At 47.9% G+C, this 20,454-nt stretch overlaps 1 protein-coding gene across 6 annotated transcripts in view; it reads right to left on the reverse strand.

Annotated features, from left to right (window-relative positions):
* Window positions 1–20,454, reverse strand: part of LOC140394261 (ankyrin-repeat and fibronectin type III domain-containing 1-like) — a 1,262,745-nt gene that overhangs the window by 397,259 nt on the left and 845,032 nt on the right. The window lies entirely within an intron of this gene.

The raw sequence follows: 20,454 nt of genomic DNA on the forward strand, positions 1-20,454 counted from the left end.
AAAAACAGGAAGAGGCATTTCGGCCACTCAATTAATGTTCAAATACATGAATAGGATGGGAATAGAGGGATATGGACCCAGGATGTGTAGAAGATTGTAGTTTAGTCGGGCAGCATGGTCGGCATGGGCTTGGAGGGCCGAAGGGCCTGTTCCTGTGCTGTACTTTTCTTTGTTCTTTGTTCTTTGAAGTGGCAAATTAATGACCACTTAAGGGACCCAATCCCTCATCACAGGTGTTAACCCAGTTGCAAGTGGGCCTGTTGCTGTTTGGCATATAGGACAGATGCACCTGTGCAGCTGCTTGTCAGAGGGAGGGAGAATCTCAGAACCGAAGAACAAAATGTGGAATTTGTTCGGGTGGAGCTGAGAAACAGCAAGGGACAGCCAGCATTGTTAGGAGCTGTTTACAGGCTACCAAACAGTAGTGGAAGTATGATATTAGTCAGGAGATTAGCGAAGCATGTAACACGGGTAATACAGTAATCATAAGTGACTTCAATATGCACATGGACTAGATAAATCTAATGAGCTCTAATGCTGTGGAGGACGAGTTTCTGGACTGTGTTAAGGAAGGGTTTTCTAAAGCAGTATATAGAGGAACCGACGAGACAATGTGCTGTTTTAGATCTAGTATTATGTAACAAGAAAGAGCAATTAAAAAAGGGATGAGTGACCATAAAATGGTAGAATTTTACATTCTGTTTGAAAGTGAAACAGTTCAATCTGAAACCAACGTGTTAACATTTGAACAATGGAAATTTCTTTTAAAAAAATTTTTTTTATTCTCCTCCTTTTTCACATTTTCTCCCAACTTTACACCCAACAATAAACAATAATCAGTAACGAATGTAATGTCAATCCTCATATCAATAACAACGATCCCATCCTCCCACTAAACCCCCAAAACATTAGCCCGCATGTTCACATAAACAAATGACAAAAAGGAATCAGGAATCACCCATAGTCACCATTAACACACACAGTCCCTCTCCCCCCAACTTCCCCAGCCCCCAACCCCCCTAATGTTCGATGTGATCCAATTCTCAAAAGTGCATAATGAATAATGCCCATGAATTGTAGAACTCCTCCATCCTTCCCCTCAGTTCAAATTTGACCTTTTCAAGCGTCAAGAATTCCAACAGGTCCCCCTGCCACGCCAGGGCTCAGGGTGGAGAGGTTGATCTCCACCCTAACAGGATCCGCCTTAGGGGGATCAACGAGGCGAAGGCTACAACATCTGCCTCCGCACCCGTTTCCAACCCCGGCTGGTCCGACACCCCGAATATGGCCTCCCGAGGGCCCAGGTCCAGTTTAGCACAAGGCTAAAGAGCTGCCTTTTAAAGCAGACCAAGGCAGGGCAGCAGCACAGTTCAATTCCCATACCAGCCTCCCCGAACAGGCGCCGGAATGTGGCGACTAGGGGCTTTTCACAGTAACTTCATTTGAAGCCTACTTGTGACAATAAGTGATTTTCATTTCATTTTGCTTTAGAGATTACCCTATAAACACCTCCTTCCAGTTATCCTCCAGCTTTGGACAGGACCAAAACATATGAACGTGGTTTGAGGGCCCCCCCTGCAACGTTCACACACATCTTCTACCCCCTCAAAGAGCCGGCTCATCCTCGCCCTTGTAAGGTGCGCTCTGTACACCACCTTCAGCTGCATCAGCCCCAACCACGCACACGAGGTGGAGGTGTTCACCCTTCGGAGCACCTCACACCAGAACCCCTCTAAGGGCCTGTTCTGTGCTGTATTTTCTATGTTCTATGTTCTATGTTCTATGTTCCATACCCTCTCCCAACTCTTCCTCCCACTTTGCCTTGATCCCTTCCAGCGGCACCTTCTCCTCCTCCAAAATAGCTCCGTAAAGCACGATACTACGCCCTTCTCCTGTCCCCCTGTCGTCAGCACCTCCTCCAGCAATGTGGAAGCCAGCTCTACTGCGAAGCTCTGTATCTCCTTCCTGTCAAAGTCTCGAACCTGCATGTATCTAAATATTTTCCCCTGCTTCAGCCCATTCTTCGCTTCCAGCTCCTTCAATCCTGCAAACCGACCCCCAAGAAACAAATCTTTTATTGTCCTAATTCCTTTCTCCTCCCAGCTCCAAATTGATTTCCAAAAATGAACAAAGGTAATTATGAAGGTATGCAGAGCAATTTGGCTGATTGTAAAAGGTCTGCGGTATACAGGCAATGGATTCTTTGAAGAATTATTACATAGTTTACAGCAATTGCAAGGAGTTCTTGTGGCGCAATGGGTAGTGTCTCTGCCTTTGAGCCAGAAGCTCTCGACTCAAGTCCTAACCCAGGACTTGATGGGCCAGGAAAATGCATTCACAATGTGGCCAAACAAATGTGGGTCCATTACAGGCAGAGTCAGGAGAATTTATAACAGGGAATAAAGAAATGACAGAGGAGTTAAATGATTACTTTTTGTAATTCAGCTAAGATCCCATACCATACATTTTTATTATGGATATTGGTGTCTTCCTGGCTAATTTCTAAAAAACTTTAAATTGGACAAATACTTTGAAAAGGCTAAAGCTACGTCTGCCTGTAACTCTGAACAAAAGGAACCTTCTGGAAGTATCAGAGAAGCTGACATCTCGTTATGCATGAAGATACGCTAACGACCCTATAGATTGCAGAGACCAAATTCAAAGGGAATGGTACATCTACGTTTCATTAGTCAGGTCTGGCCACCACAGTCTTTTAGTCTGTTTGGAGAAAGGATCCTGCAATCTTCTTTCAAATTCTTAATGGTTGGAACATAAACAATCTCTGGATCCAGATAAAGGAATATACACCCTTTGTCAAAGATGAAGTGAAGAGGCGAGAGTCATGTGGTTTTGTGCAGGCCATAAAGAATCCAGCACGAGTTTGATTTACAACAATATGAACAAAGTCCCAGCAGTTCACTACTGGTTCCCTCTCGAGCCGGTATCACATTGGCCAGATCTATTTATACAGTTGCACTGCTAATGATTTCACTACCCATGCACCCCCATCCCTCATTGGGAGAGCTCATATTCCCCAAGGAACATTGGGGAACCAATTATCTCCAGCCAATAGGATCCGGGCATGTTATAACATGTGGCTGGAGCAATCTGTAATATTGTATTGTGGAGCTGCAATACTCAGCCTGCCAATTTTCCATTCACCAAGCAGCAGCTCAGGCCAAGGGCTCTGGCTGGCTTGTCTCTTTAAGGGGTATGTGAAACATTCCTTGTTCCAGTCCTATTCCGTCCCCATCCCATAACTCTTTTATCATTACATTGACGACAGTTTCGGTGCCGCTTCATGTTCCCGTCTAGACGTGGAAAAATGTATTAATTTTGCTTCCAATTTCCACCCCTCACATGGTCCATCTCTGACACTTCCCTTCCTTGACCTTTGTATTTCAATTTCTGGGGATAGACTATTCATGAGTATCAATTACAAACCCACCGACTCTCACAGCTAGCTCGACTTCAACTCTTCACACCCCACATTCTGTAAGGACTCCACCCCATTCTCCCACTCCCTTCGCCTCTGTCGCATCTGTTCTGACGATGCCACTTTACAAAACAGTGCTGCTGACATGCCTTTGGTCTTCCTTAATGTTTCCCACCCACTGCGGTCGACAGGGCTCTCAACCATGTCCGACCCGTCTCCCGCATCTCTGGTCTCACCCCTTCCCCTCCCTCCCTGAACCAGGATAGGGTCCCCTTGTCCTCACTTTTCACCCAATCAGCCTCCGCATTCAAAGAATCACCCTCCACCAGTTCTACCGACTCCACCATCAAACACATCTTCCTCTCACTCCCCTTGTCAGCATTTGCAGGGACTGTTCCCTCCGGGATACAAGTGCAAACTGTGATCTGTGATCCACGGCCACCGGAGAATCACGGAGGGCCAGAGCATAGTACTCCGGGTCCGCTAATTGGAAGCATGTGGGTCATTAAGACCCATTTCCATTCATTTACGTCCCCCCGCTGGTGTGAACCTCGACTCCGGCGCCAAGGGGGGAGTCGAAGCATTGCATTCGGATTGGCACCCTCTAACGCCGAGCAGCGATCTCAATTTAGCGATTCTCTGCCCCATCGTGGACCCCGATACTGCCATCAGCCAACGGGAATCCAGCCCCTAGTCTTCCAAACAGAGAATCCAGCCCGATGTTCTCCCCTTGGAGTTGAATCACTTCTGGTTTGTGCTGGCGTTAGGAGCAGCGCCCAGAAGCAATTGACTCTCAAATGTATGCATGGCAGGGATCACAAGGGATCCCACTCCAAATCCTGCTATTGGGCCTCCATTTCGAGCGGGCAGCCTGATAGTGAGGTCTGGCGGCTATCCCTCCCTCCGTCCACAATGCTAATCCTGCCACCCTCCCTCTTTCTACTGACATGTAGGGGCATCCTCCCTCCCCCCAACCATGGGAAATGCTAGGTCACCCCTCCAAAGTACACACATATGAGGATGACCCTCCACCAAATCCCTTTCAGAAAGCCCCCACCAGACCCCCCTGTAACAGAGATCCCTCAAACCGAGAACCCCCCAAAACAGAGAAATCCCATAACAGAGAACAACCCACCACCCCTTGTCCATCAGTGACCCCTCCCTGGAAGCTAAAGAGCAGTCAAGGCAGAAACAGTGAACAAAATCACTGCTTTTTCACTCACCTGCCCCTTAACACTATTGCCTGAGACAGATGTCTAGAAAGCAGCAGTTGTTGCTTCATCAGAAGCCAAAACCACATCACAAGGCTTTAAACCCCCTCAGATCTTTTGATCTGCAAGACCTCTATTCATTTCAAAGGGAAATAGCTTTTAGGAGGTTGTAATTGACAACTTCCAGACAGCCAGATGTCTGGATTGTTTATCTTCAGGTCCTTTCACACTTGAATGCATTTCAAGTCACCTTCTGTGAACCTAACCACAATGTTTATAAACACCTAGCTATGATTGACAGGTCCTGGCCACAGCAAAAGTAGTTAAGTGATTTCTGCTAAGAAAAAGGAAGTGAAAACATTTAACTCCTATGGGTTTATAAACATTGTGGTTGGGTTCAAAGCAGGTTACTTGAGATGCATTCAAGCATCTCTGTTATGGGGTGTCTCTCTAATATAGAGAGGCTTATGCTGGGCGGGTCTCTGATATGGGGTGTCTCTGGTGGGAGTGCCTGGTGGGGAGGGTCTGGTGGGGGCCTCTGGTAGGGGCATCTGGTACGGGCGTCTGGTGGGGGGAGGACTGATGGGGGACTGATGGGGGGGGGGAAGAATTTCCATTGTGGGAGGAGGGGGGCCCTCCGAAGGACTTTGGGAGCACTTAGCTTCAATAATTAACCCTTTGGCAAGGTCCACTGCATCAATGCCACGCTGGCAAATACTTTCACCAATTCACGCCTGTATGAATCTCGGCCCAGGGGGCGAAAGCGTCATGGAGGCATGGAGAATCCGGTGTACAGCCATTTAAAGGATGCAAATGTGTCATTTTGACCCGCTTGCTTCATCGCGCTTGCACAGAGCACCTGTGCCAACACCAGCCAGAGTCCGGAGCATCGCAAATCTTTTCCCGACACGGGATTCTTCGCTGCTTTGGGAACTCTGCTATCGGCGTTGGATCCAGCCCAGTGTTTGATCTAAAACTTTAACTGAAGTAGTTAATAGCTGTGCACACAAGAGTACAGAATCAAAAGGCTATTCCTGAATTTTACTGGACCCTGGAGCTTAGCTGGATGGAGGCGGGGGGGGGCTGATAAAATCACACTAGATTGCCCTTCCCAACACAGTTCCACCTTTGAGGATATTTTACCAATGGCAGGACCCAGAGGCGGAAGACTGCTGACTCCAAGGCCCAACCCGGGGCCATTTTATGGTGCTGTCAGTGGAACAACCCCTTCCCTGCCACAAGTGACTGAATGGCTTACTATTCCTCCTTATTCATAAGTTTGTATGTGAGGATGCTGCCAACAAAATTGAGGCGGCCTCCCAGAGGTAGCCCAGGGAGCAAAGATTGATCCTACAACAAGAGGGCCACAGACAGGGAAGCCAGCCCACGTGGTTCCAATTACTTCCCAGAGGGGATTTCCCTCCAGCCCTTTCGAATTTTACATTTTGGCTTCACCTATGTTCCGTGGACCCAGCTCTCAACCTGTAACAGCTGTGATCACTGCTCCTATTGGCTTCTGCCTGTAAAGTGAAGAGGGAAGTCTCCTCACCACCACTGCATGCCATTGACATACATTTCCACCCAATGTAGGGATCTCTCCACTAACGGTAAAATCCTGGCCACAACTGTGACCCTAATTGATCCTCTGTGCTGTCCTGGCATCAATCAATCAGTTAATCAGAGGACATTGTGATTTAGTGCCTCCGTGAATCTTCATTGCAATTGTGAAATGAATGCCTGTTGTCATAAAGATTAGATCAATGACTAAAAGGCATATGTGGGAAACTATGACTGGATTTCTAAAAGTGGTCCTATTGGATTAACTCGCAATAAATTTAAAGCTCTGTACACTTTCCTTATTACTCTTGAATTGCCTTTTCTTCCACTCCTCTCTCGTTATTCACACAAAAACACTATCTTTGGAGAACCAGCATTCTGACTAGTAATGCAGGTTACAAATACATCATCCATCCAGTATACCACTCCTCTGCTCACAATAGACCTTACAATATTTCTTTTGCTAACACCACCCCCTCCGCTCACACCACCCCCTCCGCTCACACCACCCCCTCCGCTCACACCACTCCCACCACCCCCTCCACTCACCCCTTCCTTTTAATATCAGGGTCAGGCTCAGTTGTGATTGGCTATCCAATCTCAAAATCTTGCTTTACTGTTTGTGAGCAGAAACTCACCATAAGCCAGCGGATCTGGGACAATCCAGCAACTCCCACTGAGGAACAAGCTGCTTGACAAATTCAACACAGACAATGTGAGGTAGTACATTTTGGTAGGAACAATAGGAAGGTCACTTATTCCTTGGAAGGTGTGGTCTAGGTGGAGTACAAAATAAAGGGTGCATCAATCATTTAAACCAAATGTAATCCAAGTACTGGGTTTTATTTCCAGAAGGATCAATTTGAAAATTCTTTCTGCTAAACCTGTATCGAACCTTGTTTTTTTTGTGTGATCTCAGTGACGTTATAACTGGATGGAAATATCCCAGACTGGAACCCTGGTTCAAAAGACCTTAAACTTTTACCTTTTTTTTGTCAAACGTGGGGGAACAGTCACAGACCCGCAAATTAGTGTTAACCAAAAAAATTTTATTAAACGTGGAAAAATTGGACTATAATACAATATTCCTCTACCCCCCTTAGCTTAACAGTTGCACAGAGATTTTAGGATTAACACAAATGACAAAATACATTTGAAGCTACAATGGTCTCATTAGCACACAAAGTCCTTTTTAACATCACACAGATTGATTGTGGTCAAACACATACTCCACTCTGAATCCAAATTAGTATCTGTGGATTGCTCTTCGGAATCCCCTCCAGATGATTGTCACATGAGAGTTTCCAAAGTCCACTCCCAAAACCATGGGCGGGATTCTCCCTTCTGACGGCAGAGTGTTGACGCCGATGTAAAAGCCGGAGAGTTTAACAATGGCGTCATCGGACCGCTAAGTGTAGCGATCCTCTGCCCTACAGGGGGCCGGCATGGCACTGGAGCGACTCACGCTGCTCCAGCTGCCGATGCCAGCGTCAAATGTGCGCCGCAGGTCTGCGCTTGCGCGCTGCGACCGGCGCGAATGCGCACTGCGACCGGCGTGAACTCGCACATGCACGGTAACTTCCTTCTCCATGCTGGCCCCGACGCAACATGGCGTAGGGCTACAGGGGCCGGCGAGGAGTAAAAGAAGCCGCCACCAGGAGAGGCCGGCCTGCTGATCGGTAGGCCCCGATGGTGGGCCAGACCACAGTGGAGGCCCCCCCGGGCTCGGATTCCCCCTCCCCCCCACCAGGCTGCCCCCCGCAGGATGGACGCCAAGGTCCCGCCAGGTAAGACCACATGTGAACAGCGCCAGCGGGACTCGGGCTTTCTTGGCGGCACTCGGCCCATCCCGGGCGGAGAATCGCCGGGGAGGCCGCGTAGAGCAGCCCCCGACCGGCGGCACGCCAACCATGCCAATGGCGCTGATTCTCCGGCCACCGGAAAATCGGCGGAACGGCGTCGCGCGAATCGCGCCCGTCCCGGCGATTCTCCGAACCGACGTGGTCTGAGAGAATCCCGCCCCATGTTTTAAAACCTTCTCTCGCAATAAGGCTTCAGCTTGCATTCTGCAATCCACTCCAGGTTTTCCAAAAAGACTTTTGAACCAGAACTTCCACTCCACTTCTACCAGCGAATCCACTCCAGGTTTTTAAACCAACCCATTTAGGATTCCTTTGTCTCGACTGATTTCCAGTGTGAACACAAACTCTGATATCCAGCCAATACTGTCTTTCAATTACTTCCTAAAATTTGTTTTGCAGACTGTGGTAAGACATTCCCAACTTTAGGATTAGTTTAGAAACCTCTAGGATTACTTTAGAGACTTAGCTTCTCACCAGCCAATCCGTTCTCAGCTTTGTCTGTGCTGCCTGTGGACATTATCCTGTTCTATTTACAGGTTTCTAGTACCAACTGCCCTTCAGTCCCTCTGGATCTTGCTTTCTTCCATTTTATTGCTTTGCGCAAAACTATGAGAGCTGCCTTCTCACTCTATCCGTCTCCAACAGCTGTTTGCAGAGCTTTAGGAGATATTCCCTCACAGGCACTCTAGTTGCACTAACTGCCCTGACTTCCAGTTAAAACTAAAACACAAAATAAATTGTTTTCCCTTACAAAGGCCTCTAGTTGCCAAGCAACTATAATTACTCTTCATGCCATAGATCTCTCCATCAGGGGGGGAGGGGGGGAGGGTGAAAAAGGGGAAAAATCTGTACAGACTGTATAGTTGATTGCTGGGAAATATGCTTCCCAGAGTGTTTATTTGTTGTAACCTGTTTTGATACATGTTTGTAATAAAATACATTTAAAAAAAATAGATCCCTCTATCACAGTTGGAACTTAACCAACCCCCACACTCACAAACACCTTTTTCCAGCATGAATCTAACTATAGGTCCCTTTGAGGCACAGAAACAATCGATCAAACCTACCCAGAACTATACCTTGGGCGCAATTTAATGTTGTTCAGCTAGGTGTTTCCCGGCGCTGGCTGAGAACGAACCCGCTATTAAATGGGACTCTGCTTCATTTCTGAGTCATGGCGAGGAACGTCCCGCCACAGCGCACTTAGTTCCGTTTACTGCACTAATGAGCTCTGCTCACCAATGAAGGAAGAGATCAGGATGCCATTGTTGAATGACGCCCCAATTTCTAGAGTCCCCCAGTATGGCCCCCAGACCCCCCAACATCCTAGCTAACCATAAAGGGGGTCATCGAGCCCCCCGCATCCCACCTCAAATGGACAGGACACCCAAAGGCAGGTCCCCAGTACTGGCATGATTCCACCTGGGCACATTGACATTGTGATGTGCCAACAATTAACTGCCAGTCTAGAACCCTGGCAACATCCCTTCCAACATGGCAGTGCCACCTGGGCACCTTGACACTGCTAGGGTGACACACAAATGGCATTGCCAGGATGCCCAGGTGGTTTTGCCAGGCTGGCAGTGCCATGATGTCCGGGTGGCATCAGGAGTGTCAGGCTACCACCCTGCCCAGAGCCCGACCACCCAGGGTCCACTGATCGCCTTCGAGATCTCCCAAAGTGTTGGTTCGCCTGGTCCACGTTTGTGGAAACCAGTGTTAAACGGCACCGCTTGGGGTCTCCGAGGCAAGGCCATTAGGTCGCAGACGCTGGGTAGATCCGGCGTAGACATATTCAAGTGAGACTAACTGCTCACTTGAATACGCAAATCTGGGTCCTGACGTCAATGGGCAGGGATCCAGAAGATCGTGACACCTCGCAAGATCTCGTTAGTTCTCGCGGTGCTTGACAAAGTCAGTAACCTTGCGAGAGGCCTCTCATGAGATTTACCAGCCTCGTCGCATCCTGAGTCAGGTACGGCGAGGCCGGTAGATTGCGCCGCTTACTTCTAATGTATACCAATACAAATATATATCCCTTAAACAGCATTTTGTTTTTTGCTAACAATTTGAATACAGCAAGCAGTTCTGGTTGCCTCATTATAAAAAATATAAAGATGCACTGGAGAGGGTGCAGAGACTGTCAGAAATATGTGGGTATTTGAATCAGGAAGGGATTGACTGGGTTAGACTCTTTTCCCTTGAAAAGGCAGCTGAAGAGCGCCCTGATAGAGTGGATACAGAGAGGATGCTTCCAATTGTGGGAAGAGCATAACTACAGGCCATCAATAAAAGGTAGTCACCAACAGATCCAATCGGGAATTCAGAAGAAATATCTTTACCCAATGAGTGGTGAGAGGGTGGAACTTGCCACCACAGGGAGTGCTTGAAGCAGATAGTCTAGATGTTTTTAAGAGTAAGCTGGACAAGCAAATGAGGGAGACAGGGTAGAGGGTTACAATGAAAGGTTTTGGCGAGGAAAGATGCAAGGAGGTTCAAGTGGAGCAGAAACACTGGCATGGATTGGTTTTGCTGAATAACCTGTTTCTGTGCTGTATACTCTATGTAATCCTACTTAAACACCTTATAGCATTCAGGGTTTTTACATTACCTCAAGTGTAGACATTTCCATGTGACAGAACCTCCTATTCATTGAAAGAACTGATCAGCAAACTTTTTAAATGATTAGCAAAATAAATAGAAAGTGCCACCTTATGTTGTCACTTTAATGTTCCCAGCTGTGTTAACCTTCTGACTATAAATATGTGCAATATGACACATGCCCTGGTAAAATAAGGCAAGGCACTCTACCATACTGAGGAGGAGAGAATTTGGTCCAGATCAACTGAATCCAACTGACTGTGGTCTGTTTAAATGAGGCACATGAGAACTGCTTCAGAAAGCATTAAACATCTTGGAGTGTGGTTTGAAATAGATATCCATTCGTTTACAGCCAAATTTGTAAAGAAAAAGCCTGTTGGGAACATCAGTGCTAACTTCAACCAGATGTCCATCAGCCTTCCTTGAAGAGAGAGCTTAAAATCAAACGGCAATACCCCAAGCTGCTTTCATCTCCGATTCCCCTCCTTTATTTAGAGCCTAGAAGGGAATAAATTTAAAGTGGAATGAAAATGTCTGAGATATGCTATATAGAGGACAGGAATGTTTGCTATAATGTGATATGCAGAGGACTGTAATGGAACTGGGATGATGAGATGTGTAGAGGACAGGAACTTTTAGGTTGATGTGATGTGTTGAGGCTTGCATAGGACAGATGTTGCTGATTTCACTGGCACTATTAGATCTATTTTTCCAAGATCATGGCCAGTACTAGTGGTGGGCAGGAATATGCCCATCTGAAGCTCCATTAGGATAACATCACCTCTTGGTAAAATACAGGCACCAGGAGGGAAACATGGTTAAATTACACTAAAAGGATGAACAACACATCACAGCAATAAATTATTTTCGTTCACAGAGTCATAGAAACTCATTGCACAAATTGAGGACATTCAGCCAGACACACTTGTGCTTCGTCTTTGAAAGAGCAGCCATGCTTAGTCCCACATCTCCACTTTTTGCCCATGACACTCTAAGATCTTCATCTTCAAGAACAAGTACAATGCCATTTTTAAATTATTTATGGAAGTAGCCTCACTACTTTTCAGATTGAACACTGCAGATCCTGACAACACTCCAAGAGAAAAGCTTCTCCTCACTCTTCATCTCCCCTCTCGGAGCAAATTGCTTGGTATCTCTGTTGGGATGAGATTAGTGGGTGAGTGTCTTTCGGGACAAGATTGCTGGGTGAGTGTCTTTCTTGAGGTGGGAGGCAGGTGAGTGCCTTGAGGAGGATCAACGGGTGAGTATCTCTGTTGCGGTAGGGTTAGTGGATGAGTGTCTCTGTCGGGGTGGGATCAGTGGGCGAGTGTCTCTGAAAGGGTGGAATTGCAAGGTGAGTGTCTCTGTAGGGGTGGGGGATCAGTGGGCAAGCGTCTCTTGTACAGGTGGGATTGCTGGGTGACTGTGTCTGTTGGGGTGGGATCGATGGGTGAGTGTCTCTTGTACAGGTGGAATTGCGGGTGTATGTCTCTGTTCAGGTTGGATCGATGGGTGAGTGTCTCTGTTGGGTTGGTGGCATAAATATGCCTATCCCATTAACGGGATGCAAATAAGTCTCACACCGAACTTCAGCGGGTTTCCCGATCACCATGGTTGGCACCAGCGGAAGATACTGTGTGTGTTTTTACGCTTACTCCAAATTCTCTCCTCCATTGAACCTACTGGTGGGGACATGGGAGAATTCTGCCCATTGTCTTCCCAGAGAGAGTGGAAGAGCCCCACAGAAACGGGGAAATATAACAGGAAATACCCAATCTCCTTTAATGCACACCGTCAGAAGAGCTGCTTTGTCTTAAGCCACTGTTGCTAGGAATGATGCCATGAGAATGAAAAGTGATACAACAGCCAATTGCACCAGTCCTTTTCTGCAGATGTCAGTGCAATTTATGCAGCTGAGGTTTCGGGCTGCTAGAAACTGGCTGACAATGTGTCATGTCTCATTAAATTGGTACACTGTACAAAGGTAAAATTGCCAGGGCTGTCACTGAGGCACAAAAGAATCGTTCACAAGGAAATCCACAATGTGGTAATTTGTATGGGTGCAAAAATCATTGTACTGTATGTGTTCAAAGTGTTTGCGTCACAATAGGCCAGTGCTGTTATTTAATTAAAGCTAACTCACCAGATCCCTGCAGTTAATGAATTTCCAAACCTCTTGTTTGATTGGAGTCTGCAACATCTTACTAAAGTCGGTCTCTTTGCACATGTTTCTATCACAAGACCCTGTTTCTCTAGTTTATTAATCTTCCCACTGACCTTTGCCCATCTGGTAGTCCCGCCCTCCCTTTGATATTTATTTTTTAAGTGTCTTAACACTCCAATCCAAAGAAATTCCTCTCACACACTAGCTCCCCTGTCCAAGCCCATTCATCTTTACTGTACCTTTACTTTCATAATAGTTCAAAGTGCTACTATATCTCTAGCCAAGCCTGTTCCTCTGGTAGCCTAACTGCCATAATAGCTTAACTCTACAGTACCCTGTCTCAAATCCAAGTCCATTCTTCTGGTTCCCTAACATTATAAACAAAGTTTGTTCATCTAGTACCAGGTACTTGCATTAAACCTCCCAGTCTAAAACCCTGGGCTGGATTCTCCACTGGTGGGATTCTCCGTTTCACCGGCAGCGCACCCACGCTTTGGGATTTCCCGATGGCGTGAGGCTGCTCACAATGGGAAACCCCATTGGCTGGCTGGGGGAACAGACAATCCCGCTGCCGGCGGGGTCGTTCCGCACCAGAGAATCCCGCTCCCTGGGCTGGGTTCTCCGCAGCCCCGTGCCAAAATCACGTTTGGCGCGGGGGCGGAGAACCAACTTTTGAGCCGAAATCGGGCCGGCGCCACTCCAGCGAGTCTCAGGGACCCGAGAATCGGCGTTTCCACGATTTACTCAGTGCGGCTGTGGGGCCATTGCCAGAGGCCCGCCCAGCGATCCTCCGCTCCCAGCCGGCCGAGTTCCTGATGCCGTTGTTCCAACTACCTATTGTTGTTTGGGAGAGGCGCGTGGCGGCTGCGGCAACAGTCCACAGCTGCCCTGGTGGGGGGTAGGGGGATCAGGCACCGGTGAGGGGGCCTTATGGCCGGCCGGTGGACATATCGGGCCGGTCCAATGCAAGTGCGCGCGGCCGATTGGAGGGGCCTACATATCGGAGCTGCCTCCACAGTCCAAATCCGGCATGGCGCTCGGTGCGGCCGCTGGAGGCTGCCGCCGTGCGCATGCGCGGCCTCGAAACCGAAAGTGCGTGAATCACTCCGGGTCCCTGCCAGCCGCCTGAAGGTAAGGGAATCGGTTTATCTTTTTTTGAGGAAACTCCGGAGTGCAACGACAGGGCTTTTACGCCGGAGTGGGGACATAGCCCCATTTGGGAAAATCCAGTCGGGGGTTTCACATTGCTTGGTAGACCTTCCCCAAAGTGCCGTTCTGCCTGGTCCCCGTTTGTGGGGACCAGTGTGAAACGGCACCCAGCTGGGGTCTCCATGGCAAGGCTGGTAGATCCTGGGTGCCGGTTTGATCAGACGTCAGCATAGTTAAGCGAGCATGCATGTCTGGATCCCGCCCCAGATCGCGATGTCTCACGAGATCTCGTTAGATCTTGCAGGGCGTAACAACTGTCGCGAATCTCGGAAGAGGCCTCTCGCGGGATCTACCGACCGTGCCCCATCCTGATTCCGGCGGAATGTGACCGGGAAATTACACCCTATATTAATGACATACAAAGAAACTAAGAGTAATATATCCAAGTTTGCTGACGATACAAAGATAGATGGGAATAGATTGTAGAAGATATCCTAAAAGGATACAATGCGATATAGACAGGTTAAGCGAGAGGGCAACAAGGTGGCAGATGGAGGCCGGGATTCTCCGCTGGCATGATTCCCCGTTCTGCCGGCGCCCGGGGGTTTCCCGACAACGTGAGGCTGCCCCACAATGGGAAACCCCATTGACCGGCCAGCGTAACGGAGAATCCCGCCGGCCGGTTGGGGCAGAAATGTGGCGTGGCGGGCGGAGAATCCCGCTGGAGCATGTGAGGAATGTGGAGAAGTCTGAGGTTATTCATTTTTGTAGGAGCAACAAAAAGGCAGAATATTTTTTAAAAGGTGTGAAACATCTAATTGTTGAAGTTCAGAGAGACTTGGGTGTACTTAAAGAATGAATGCAGAAAATTAGTACATGGGTACAGGAAGCAATTAGGGAGGCATATGGAAGGTTTGTCTTTATTACCAGGGGATTGGAACACAAGAAGAGGAAGTATTGAGAATTTGTATGGTGATGCCAGCCCTGGAGTACTATGCACAGTCTTGGTCTTTGTTTCAAAGTATCAAAAGGAGGATGTACACGCAATGCAGGTTAACTACATTGTTTACTGGGATCAGACTGGTGTCCTATCATGAAAGGCTGAGTAAATTGGGTCAGTACCCTCTGGACTTCAGAAGAATGAGAGATGATCCCAATGAAGCATACAATATTCTGAAGAGGCTTGACAGGGTAGACACTAAGAAGTACTTTCTCCTGACTAGGGAGCCTATGAAATGGGGGCACAGCCTCAGGATAAGGGATTGACCATTTAGGAGTGAGATAACGTGAAATCTCTTCACTCAGACAACTGTGAATCTTTGGAATTATCTACCCCAAATGATTGTGGATGCTCCATTGTTTTGTCTATTTAAGGCTGAGGTAGACAGATTCTTGGTCTCTCAGTGAATCGATGGATATATGGGGAGAGGGCAGGAATGTGGAGCTGAGGTAGAAAATAATAAGTACTGAATAATGGAGATGGCTCAAGGTGCCTCTCTACCTCGCTTTCTTCCTTCAAGACGCTCATTAGAACTTTCCTTTTTGACCAAGCTTTTGGATATCTGACCTAATATCTCCTTTTGTGGTTTGGTGTCATATTTTGTTTTATAGTGCTCCTGTGATACATCATAAGATGTTTTATTATATAAAAGATGCTATGTAAATATACATATATTCTGTGGTTGTTGTAGCAGTGTCTAACTGATTCCAGAGCATTTGTCTTAATTTCTTGAACTTAAAGTTTATTCCACAGATTTCTCCTTCAAAACATATTTAATATCTTTCTTAAAAGTACCCTTATCTATTTAAAACCGGTATCCTGGGGTTCTATGGTAACAGTTTAATTTAAAGTAATATTCAGGATTATCTTTCCTGTGCCACTTTAAATTTACATCCACCATGGAGATGGACAATAAGACAAGTGCTATTGTCAGCTAACATACTTGCTTAACACATGATTCTGATGCTTAGTTGTATTATGCCACTGTTACTCATCATTGCAGACTTGCCTTTACGGATGAAATACCCTATCTGCTTTTCCAATTACTCCTGGCAAAATTAAAAAAGGTCTCACAGGATCCGCAAACCCAAAATAATTTAATCAAATGTCAAGCCGGCTAATATCAGCTCTGAGCGTACTGTGAAGGTGTTATGCAACACAGCCAGAGGGAAAGTGACAAAAGATAGAATTATAATGATGTGGTTCCAATAAATCAGCAGGGAAAGGGAAGGTGAGCTGGCTCCTTCTTATTAAATATTCTTTTTTTTTTAAATGATCTCCAAACTCTTTTGAATACAATTATTCAGCAAGGAATGTCAAATCCAGACATCCTCATCTATTGTATTTTTTAAAAATCAATTTAGTTAGAGGAAGTTAGATGTGTTTTTATTCAATGCAATGTTATATTCAACAATCAGACAAGAAGTTGGTTGGCGTCAAGAAGTTTGAAACTGTGGGCTCTCACTGTACCTTACAGCCAGGAGATAATTTAATAAGAGTAACAAGTGGTTTGAATGCATTCCATTAGTGAAACAGTGATCTGTCTGTTCCTGACGTAGAACTAATTATGTGTTGTTCTGCATAGCAGGTACCAAATACACAGGGGAAACTTGAGCTTTTTTGGATGGGTGTATCAACTAACAGAGCACAGACCAGGATTCAAACCTGGGATCTTTGACCTTTCAACTCAGCCCTCTCCAGAGACCCTACAACTAACAATCACAGACCTCTACTTATCCAGGCTCCTGAGAGCTTAGTCAGCTTGTTATTAAATCTAAATAGTTCATACGACCACAACAGAGGTACTCCAAACATAGACCACTACTGCAGTTGTGAATGCCTGCCATTGCCTGAAGATTGCAGTGTTAACTTGGAATATCTCTTTGCTTTGAATTACTCTACTGTCTCAATCACCTTCAACTTTTATTCAATTGTATAAGGGGGCAGACTGGCCCATGGCACGTTGTGAGAATGTGTTACATTGATAAATGTAGGCTTGATTCTGATTAAGGTGATGCAGGGTGGTTGGGGGGGGGGGGGGGGTGCAGGGGGATGGTGTTCAAGAGCAGGCAGAATTATAAATTACTTGATTAACAAACCACTGGTTCATCTCTTGGATAGGGAAAGAGAGACAGGACGAACATAGCTTCACCTGCCAAAGAGAAAAGCCCCAACACAGAAAATAATTAATGGGCACGATTTAATGGAAAGGTTTCTTAGTGTGGTAGTGATCCAGAATTGCCGTGAGCTTCCCGACGCTCGGTCCGTGAAGCCGTCACCATTGTAAAATGTCAATTGGTCCACTTAACAAGGTCCCACGGGTTTCACGCTGCAAATGATGGTCCTGCCGGCTAATTCACCAGGACCGTGATCACCAGACCCCCCCGAACAAGGGAGAGCAGCACTTAAACTGCACCTGCACAACTCGCAGCCATGCCTCAGAGAAGACCAGCCCCATGATTCGATGATGACGACCTGGGCAGATTATTGGACGCAGCCGAGGCCAGATGGAATGCCCTGTTCCCCCAACGGTCTTGGAGGATCAGCCACGCTCATTGAGCTGATGGCTGCTGCCACTTCCTACCAAGCTGTCATCAGCTCAGGGAGTGTGACCAGGAGGATCGGCATCCAGTGCCGGAAGAAGATCAACTATCTCTATCGGGCAGTACGAGTGGGTTGGCACTAGACCCGCGACCCGCCCCTCCCCCACAAGAATGTGCCTGGCACCGCCCCACCCAGCACCATTATGTGCCCCAGCCAACCCATGTCCAGGAGTGCTGCCCATGCTGCCCCCCCATATCCCCATTCCCCCTCCTACACCCCATCCTTCCCATTTCCCTCCAACACCCCAGCTCACCCTGGGCTCCACCACACACACCTAACAATGCGGCTAACAATGCCCCCTCTGTGTCCCGTAGGAGACGTTGGCCCACAACAGACAGGACAGGGCCCAGAGAGGCAGTGGGGTGCAGGACAGAGTCCTCACTCCCTACAACGAATAGGCCCTGGGGGTCTTGGGGTGGCCGAGGATAGATCCGTCACCAATGTAGAGGTTGGCGTATGGCCCGGAGTTGAGGGTCCGCCAGGCCCCACCCAGATGCACTGTCACACGTGAGTTGTTAATACCATACAGTATGACACATCCCGCCCACTGACCACATTCTCCTGCAGGATCCTCATCCGTCGGTGCTGGCCCATCCAGGGTGGTTTCACCCCCTACCTCCCATGAGAACACCTGGGGCACATTCTGGTGAACACCACACAGTTGCTGATGCACATCAGGTGGAGGCAAATACGCCCAAGAGAGACAGCAGTCGGAGGTCTGCTGGATCCCAGGACCCAGTTGGGCCCCAGTCAGATGCTGAGCCTCTGGACCTGATTTTCCAGGAGTTGATGCAGACACCAATGTGATATTCAGAGGGAGATGTCAGCGCCCCTCCAGCAGGTCCATAGCCGAATGGAGGAGTCCTAGAGGCTACGGGCGCAGGAGATGGCACCGATAATGCGTGCACCAAGGCCAACACTGCTAGGGTGGCGACCGCAGTGGAGAGCCTGGTGCTCGGCATCGGCAGCATGAGTAGAGGTGTCCAAGGCATGGCTCAATTGGTGACGGCCATGGCTGAGCATCTCCATAGTGTTTGCCAGACATTGGGGGATGTGAGCCAATGCCAGGCGGACCTTGATGAGGCGCTGCAGGGCATGTACCAGTCTCAGGTGGGCATTGCCAAGGCCCTCCAGAGCATGTCCTGATTGCAAGGGGAGGTCTCCCAATCCTATTTGGGCAAAGCTGAGACGCTGCACAGCATGTCCTGGTCAATGGGGGCCGTGTCCTGGCCGCAAGTGGGCATTGCCGGGGTGCTCCAGAGCATGTCCCAGTCACTGAGGAGCATCGCCGAGGGCGTCGACACTATGCTGTAGACATTGGGGAGCCGCCAGGGCTGGCAGAGCCGTATGATGCAGGGCCAGCCGGGACTCAATCCAACTGCCCCTCTGTCCAGAGGTGAACCCCAGGTCCCAATGGGCAACAACCCAGAGCCACACTAACGAGTGGTGGCGGTGGCCAACCAGTCCCCGAAACCCATCCCACTGACAGTGGCATGTCATGGGGTCAGCAGCCGGAACAGGGTGGCACGGCGGGGCTCACTTAACCAGAACTGTCAATAGCCTTTAGCCATGCGGCCTGAGGCCTCCGTGGGCAGTGGGCGGTCGGTGGGGCATGTGGGCTGGAGTTGCCCCTGTAAAGGGACCACATAGTTCAGGAGTTGGCATGGCAGACCTGTAGGCACTGAGACACCATTCCCACCCCACACCCAGCATCCTACTGCACAGCCCAGGCCATGGCTGGCCATCCCCCTGATCCGCAACCCCACCCATATCCGAGCACTGGGGCAGCAATCCCAGTGCCCCGGGCTCTTTGCCTGCGAGTGAAAATGGCTACTCAACTCTTCAGGTCCCTGCAGCAGCTTTTCCGCCAGCTTCACGTTTTTAAAAAGGATTACAAATCGGCGCCTGTGTGACCACTTGCTGGGGAGGCCCTTAGATCACGGAGGGCTGTTAGATAGAGGGTCGCTCCTGTTAATTGTATGGAAATTGGGCGTAAGTGGTGATTATTGGTTTCTCGCTAGGCTTCGGCAGGATCCTGATTTCGCCAACGGGAGCAGGCTAGTTAGATCGCAAACAGATCAGCGCCTGGCATGGTTCTCAAAATTGGCCTCTCCCATGATTTAACGGCCTTGTCGCGCTTTCGCTTAAGTGCAACGCGGCCATGAAATCACGCCCAATCTCAGTACCAAGGCCTATGCCGACTTGCATCAATGCCCAGAGTCCAAACTAATATAATAATACTGACATTTATTTAACAACTTTCAAGTCAAAACATTTCAAAGCACTTCAGTTACAATTTGCAGGTACTCAGCTTTATTTTGAAGAGCCGGGACTATTTTTGCATTGACAAAAAATGGCAGCCATTCACAGTAACAGCCTGCAAACAGCAATTAGATGAAAGACTAGTGAATTTAGTTTTGATGCTCTGGGCTGGAAGTATGTTGGCCAGTACACTCGGCGAAGTCCCTGTTTTTCTTCGAAAGGATTTTAACATTTACATGAACCGCAAGAAGACAGGATTTAACAATAATGTTTCATCTGAAGAAGGCAGCATTGACATGTAGCAATCCTGCTGTACTTCGCTGCTGGGTTATAACCAGGCTTGTGTGTGCATCCTACTTTAAAAGTCCATAATACTACTTAATGCTGTACATTTGTAAGAATACATATTAAGATTTGTGAATTTTTGTCTTTGTTGAATTTTTTAACTTATAATCATTCTGCAATGCTAAGTTCAGCTTAAGACTGCAGCTTGTCTTAATTGTAAGCCAGCTGCCTAGCATAATTCTGGACATGACATAAAATTAAAAGTTAGTTGGTTGGAGTATGATCATTTTGTATTTCAAACATTTTATGCTAATGTGAGAAGG

Source organism: Scyliorhinus torazame, chromosome 17, assembly GCF_047496885.1.
Source record: "Scyliorhinus torazame isolate Kashiwa2021f chromosome 17, sScyTor2.1, whole genome shotgun sequence".
Lineage (NCBI taxonomy): Eukaryota > Metazoa > Chordata > Chondrichthyes > Carcharhiniformes > Scyliorhinidae > Scyliorhinus > Scyliorhinus torazame.